Here is a 7,105-nt window from a genome sequence, read left to right as displayed (position 1 = left end):
ATTAGCCATATACATGGACCTTTTTCACTGAGAGGACGGATGTTAGCCATTGACAACGGTGATCCACCAACATACAGCTTGCCATAGAAGGAGCCTTGCATGCGTGAAGAAGATGACAGTAGGAAAGCAGAGATTCAGAAGACAAAGCATCTCCAAAACTCCAACATATTCTCCATTACTACATAACAAGTATTTATTTCATGCTCTTTTATTCTTTGCAATTCAAACTGATAATCATAATTGATATCCTGACTAAGAGTTACAAGATAACCATAGCTTGCTTCAAGCCGATAATCTCCGTGGGATTCGACCCTTACTCATGTAAGGTATTACTTGGACGACCCAGTGCACTTGCTGGTTACTGGTACGAGCTGTAAAAAGTGTGATTTACAATTTCGTGCACCAAGTTTTTGGCGCCGTTGCCGGGGCTTTCTTCGAGTTTGAACAACTGATGGTTCATCTTGTTGCTTAGATTAGGAAAATTTTGTCTTTTGGGTGAAAGTCTTTTATTTTCTTTTCAAAAAATTTTCCAAAAATTTATTATTTTTCTTTGTTAATCTTTAGAGTTTTCTGTTTGAGTCTAGTTGCATGTTTTAAGTTTGGTGTCCTTTGTATTTTTGTCATCCAAAAAAAATAGTTTTTGTCTGTTTAATCCTTGCATTTGTTGAATGTGTCTATGTTCTTGTGAATAGTTGCTCCTTTGAGTCTTTCTTTCTAAAATCTTTTCAAAAATAATTTTTCTTTGATTAAATCTTGTGTCAAGTTTTAAGTTTGGTATTTTCTTGTTAGTTTTTATTTAATTTTCGAAAATTTATTTTTGGTTTTCTAAAAATTTTAAGTTTGGTGTTCTTTTTTTATGTTCTTGAGTCCTTTGAGTCTTTGAATTTTTGTTCTTCTTGTTCTTGTGAATCTCCAAGGTGTTCTTGAGTCTTTCTTGTGTTTTGATCTTAAAATTTTTATGTTTGGTGTTCCTTGGTGTTTTTCCTCCAAATTTTTGAAAATAAGGAGCATTAGATCTAAAAATTTTAAGTTTTGTATCTTTTTATTGTTTTTCTCTTTCTTCATTAAGATTCAAAAATAAAAAAAATATATATCTTTTCCTCCTTCCACTCATTATTTTCGAAAATTTTGCATTAAATTAGTCATCAATTTTAAAAAAAATCAAATCTTTTTAAATTATTTTTTCAATCATATCTTTTCAATCATACATTTTTTTTAAAACTTCCTAACCACTTTCTCTTTCTTCATTTTTTCGAAAATCTCATTCAAAAATTCAAATTTCTAGTTTAAAATTTTTATTTTTTTCCTATTTTAGTTTTAAAGTTTCAAAATTCAAAATCTTTTTCAAAAATCATATCTAAAGTTTTCCAAATCTTCTTAATTAAGCAATTAATTTGGTTTTCGAATTTATTTTTCCTTTTTCTTTTACTTTTCGAAATATATATTTTAATTTCTAATTACTTTACTTTATATTATTTTATATCATTTTTTTTATTTATCGTTTTTAATAAAATAAGAATAAAAATATATTTTGTTTGCAATTCATATCAATTCCATTTTATCCATCATGGACCTGAATAGAAATGAACAGTCTAGAAGGACTCTGGGGTCATATGCTAACCCCATTACTGTTGCATATGGGAGTAGCATCTGTATACTTCCTATCAAAGCAAGCAGTTTTGAGCTAAATCCTCAGCTCATTGTCATGGTGCAGCAAAATTGCCAGTATTCTGGTCTTCCACAGGAAGAACCTACTGAGTTTCTGGCGCAGTTCTTGTAAATTGCTGACACAGTGCATGACAAAGAGGTAGATCAGGATGTATACAGGCTGTTACTGTTTCCATTTGCTATAAAAATTCAAGCTAAGAGGTTGTTAAATAACCAACCCACAGCAAGCATAAGAACATGGAAACAGTTATCAGACAAATTCCTGAATCAATATTTCCCTCCAAAAAGGATGACACAGCTAAGGCTGGACATCCAAGGCTTTAAACAAGAGGATGAAGAATCCCTTTATAACGCCTGGGAGAGGTACAGATGGATGCTAAGGAAATGCCCCTTTGAAATGTTTTCAGAGTGGGTACAATTAGACATCTTCTACTATGGGCTTACAGAAAAAGCTCAGACATCTCTAGGCCACTCAGCTGGTGGATCTATACACATGAGAAAGACTATTGAAGAGGCTCAAGAGCTTATTGATATAGTTGCTAGAAATCAGCATCTGTACATAAGTAATGAGTCCTTCATGAAAGAAGAAGCTAAGGCAGTATCAACTGACTTTAGCCCTCAGGAACAAGTTGCTTAACTCAATCAGCAACTATCTTCTATAACAAGGCAGTTAGCAGAATTTAAGGAGATGCTACAAGAAACCAAAATTGCTACCAAGGATATGGAATCACAATTAAATCAGACAAAACAACAGTTATCAAAACAGATAATAGAGGAGTGCCAAGCAGTTCAATTAAGAAGTGGAAAAATGTTAAATACTCCAACTCAAAGCAGCAGAAAGCCAAGAAAAGAACAGCTGACAGAGGATGAGCAACCTGCTACCCAAAATCCCTCTGAGGACAGTAAGAGCCCAGAGAGGAATACGTCTGGCGATCAAACGCCAGAAACAGGTGAAAAACTGGCGTTAAACTCCAATTCCACGTCCAGTTCTGGCGTTCAAACGCCAGTGAGGGATCAGACACCTGCAAGTGCTGATACTAACTCCCTCAAGAAGGCTTCTCAACCTGCCTCTGTAGGAAACAAACCTACAGCAACTAAGGTTGAAGAATGGTATGCGAAATCGTGATCATTCCTTCCTTGGTAACGGCGCTAAAAACTCAATACGCACGTTCATGTTCTTAATTCTGTTTCACAACTTCGTACAACTAACCAGCAAGTGCACTGGGTCGTCCAAGTAATAAATCTTACGTGAGTAAGGGTCGATCCCACGGAGATTGTCGGCTTGAAGCAAGCTATGGTCACCTTGTAAATCTCAGTCAGACGGATTCAAATGTATTAAGAGATTATAGTGTACTAAAAGATAATTAAAATAGGATAGAGATACTTATGTAAATCATTGGTGAGAATTTCAGATAAGCGTATAGAGATGCTTTCATTCCTCTGAACCTCTGCTTTCCTGCTGTCTTCATCCAATCCTTCCTACTCCTTTCCATGGCAAGCTGTATGTTAGGCATCACCGTTGTCAATGGCCACCTGTCCTCTCAGTGAAAATGGTCCAATGCGCTGTCACTGCATGGCTAATCATCTGTTGGTTCTCGATCATACTGGAATAGGATCCTTTGATCCTTTTGCGTCTGTCACTACGCCCAGCACTCGCGAGTTTGAAGCTCGTCACAGCCATCCCTTCCCAGATCCTACTCGGAATACAACAGACAAGGTTTAGACTTTTCGGATCTCAAGAATGGCCATCCATGGGTTCTAACTTATACCACGAAGATTCTAATATCTCGGACTCGGTCCTCTGTATTAGATATCTAAGAGATACTCATTCTAGCTTGTTTACATGTAGAACGGAAGTGTTTGTCAGGCACGTGTTCATGTGTGAGAATGATGATGAGCGTCACATAATCATCACATTCATCATGTTCTTGGGTGCGAATGGATATCTTAGAGAAGGAATAAGCTTGAATTGAATACAAAAATAGTAGTACTTTGTATTAATTTATGAGGAACAGCAAAGCTCTACACCTTAATCTATGGAGTGTAGAAACTCTACCGTGGAAAATACATAAGTGATAAGGTCCAGGCATGGCCGAATGGCCAGCCCTCCCAAAAGTCTAAGATAGCATAAAACAAATCAAAGATCTGATCCGAAGATGTAAATACAATAGTAAAAAGTCCTATTTATACTAAACTAGTTACTAGGGTTTACAAAATTGAGCTTTACACGTGTAGAGGCTTCTCTTGGAGTTGAACGCCAGTTTGTAACCTGTTTCTGGTGTTTAACTCCACTTTGCAACCTGTTTCTGGCGTTTGACTCCAGAATACAGCATGGAACTGGCGTTCAACGCCAGTTTACGTCGTCTATCCTTAAATTATACTGAAAACTATGTAAAAACAATGCCAAAAAGCGTATAAATTATCCGCTCATCACAACACCAAACTTAAATTGTTTCTTGTCCCCAAGCAACTAAAAATCAAATAGGATAAAAAGAAGAGAATATACTATAAATTCCAAACTATCAATGAAACTTAGCTCCAATCAGATGAGCGGGACTTGTAGCTTTTTGCCTCTTGAATAGTTTTGGCATCTCGCTTTATCCATTGAAATTCAGAATGATTGGCATCTATAGGAACTTAGAATTCAGATAGTGTTATTGATTCTCCTAGTTCAGTATGTTGATTCTTGAATACAGCTACTTTATGAGTCTTGGCCGTGGCCCTAAGCACTTTGTTTTCCAATATTACCACCAGATACATAAATGCCACAAACACATAACTGGGTGAACCTTTTCAGATTATGACTCAGCTTTGCTAAAGTCCCCAATTAGAGGTGTCCAGGGTTCTTAAGCACACTCTTCTTTTGCTTTGGACCTTGACTTTAACCGCTCAGTCTCAAGTTTTCACTTGACACCTTCACGCCACAAGCACATGGTTAGGGATAGCTTGGTTTAGATGCTTAGGCCAGGATTTTATTCCTTTAGGCCCTCCTATCCACTGATGCTCAAAGCCTTGGGATCCTTTTTATTTACCCTTGCCTTTTGGTTTTAAGGGTTACTGGCTTTTTCTGCTTGCTTTTTCTTTCTCTTTCTCTTTTTTTTTCTACAAGATTTTGTATGCACTGCTTTTTCTTGCTTCAAGAATCATTTTTATGATTTTTCAGATTATCAAATAACATTTCTCCTGTTCATCATTCTTTCAAGAGCCAACATATTTAACATTCATAAACAACAATTTCAAAAGACATATGCACTGTTCAAGCATTCATTCAGAAAACAAAAAGTATTGTCACCACATCAAAATAATTAAACTAGTTTCAAGGATGAATTCGAAACAATGTACTTCTTGTTCTTTTGTTTTTAAAATATTTTTCATTTAAGAGATGTGATGGATTCATATTCACTACTTTAAGGCATAGACACTTAGACACTAATGATCATGTAATAAAGACACAAACATAGATAAACATTTAACATAAGAAAACGAAAAACAGAAAATTTAAGAACAAGGAATGAGTCCACCTTAGTGATGGTGGCGTTTCCTTCTTGTGGAACCAATGATGTCCTTGAGCTCTTCTATGTCTCTTCCTTATCTTTGTTGCTCCTCCCTCATTGCTCTTTGATCTTTTCTAATTTTATGGAGGATGATGGAGTGCTCTTGATGTTCCACCCTTAGTTGTCCCATGTTGGAACTTAATTCTCCTAGGGAGGTGTTGATTTGCTCCCAAAAATTCTGTGGAGGAAAGTGCATCCCTTGAGGCATTAGTGGTTATGGAAAAAAAACAAAAAAAAAGCAATGCTTTTTCCACACCAAACTTAAAATGTTTGCTCGTCCTCGAGTAAAAGAAGAAAGAAGTGAGTAGAAGAAGAAAATGGAAGAGATGGAGGTGTGTGAATGGTTCGGTCAAGGGGGTTTTAGGTGGTTATGATGTGTGATAAGGAAGGAGTGATGGTTTGAATTTAAGTGGGTGGGTGTAGGTGGGTTGTATGATGGTTTTGGAGGAGTAATGGAGGTGATTGGTAGAGGTTAATTGAGGAAGATTGTTATGAAAAGGTGTGAAGATAAGAGAAGAAGTGGTAGGGATCCTGTGGGGTCCACAGATCCAATGGGGTCAAGGACTTAGCATCCCTGCTCCAATTAGACGTGTAAAACGCCCTATATATGCAATCCTAGCGTTTAACGCCAGACTGCAGCATGTTTCTGGCGTTAAACGCCAGTCTGATGCTTGTTTCTAGCGTTTAACGCCAGCTTTCCTCTGGGTGCAATCCTGGCATTTAAATGCCAGACTGCTACTTGTTTTTGGCGTTTAATGCCAGTTTCATGCTCTGTTTTGGCGTTAAACGCCAGCCAGATGCTCCTTACTGGTGTTTAAACGCCAGTAAGCCCTTCCTCCAGGGTGTTCTGTTTTCAATGCTATTTTTCATTCTGTTTTCAATTTTTCAGTAGTTTTTGTGACTCCACATGATCATCATCCTAATAAAACATGAAATAACAATAGAAAATAAATAAATATAATTAGATAACATTGGATTGCCTCCCAACAAGCGCTTCTTTAATGTCAATAGCTTGACAGTGAGCTCTCATAGAGCCTCACAGATAATCATAGCAAGGTTGGAACCTCCCAACACCAAACTTAGAGTTTGGATGTGGGGGTTCAACACCAAACTTAGAGTTTGGTTATGGCCTCCCAACACCAAACTTAGAGTTTGACTGTGGGGGCTTTGATTGACTCTGCAGTGAGAGAAGTTTTTCATGCTTCCTCTCCATGGTTACAGAAGGAGATCCTTGAGTTTTAAACACAAGGTAGTCCTCATTCAGTTGAAGGACCAACTCTCCTCTATCCACATCAATCACAGCTCTTACTGTGGCTAGGAAGGGTCTTCCAAGGATGATGGATTCATCCTCATCCTTCCCAGTGTCTAGGATTATAAAATCAGTAGGGATGTAAAGGCCTTCAACCTTTACTAACACATCCTCTACTTGTCCATAAGCCTGTTTTCTTGAGTTGTCTGCCATCTCTAATGAGATTCTGGCAGCTTGCACCACAAAGATTCCCAGTTTCTCCATTACAGAGAGTGGCATGAGGTTTATCCCTGACCCAAGGTCACATAGAGCCTTTTCAAAGGTCATGGTGCCTATGGTACAAGGTATTAAGAACTTTCTAGGATCCTGTTCACTCAGTTCATTGGTGAGCAAGGGAGGTTCATCTTCCCAAGTCTCATTACCAAATAATTTGGCATTCAGCTTCATGATTGCACCAAGGTACTTGGCAACCTGCTCTTTAGTAACATCCTTATTCTCTTCAGAAGAAGAATATTCATCAGAGCTCATGAATGGCATAAGGAGGTTTAATGGAATCTCTATGGTCTCCAGATGAGCCTTAGAGTCCTTTGGTTCCTCAGAGGGAAACTCCTTATTGATCTATGGACGTCCCAGG

This window comes from Arachis ipaensis, chromosome B3 (genome assembly GCF_059453495.1).
Source record: "Arachis ipaensis isolate K30076 ecotype BB chromosome B3, ASM5945349v1, whole genome shotgun sequence".
In the NCBI taxonomy this organism is placed as follows: Eukaryota; Viridiplantae; Streptophyta; class Magnoliopsida; order Fabales; family Fabaceae; genus Arachis; species Arachis ipaensis.
Note: the sequence above shows the minus strand (reverse complement) of the source record.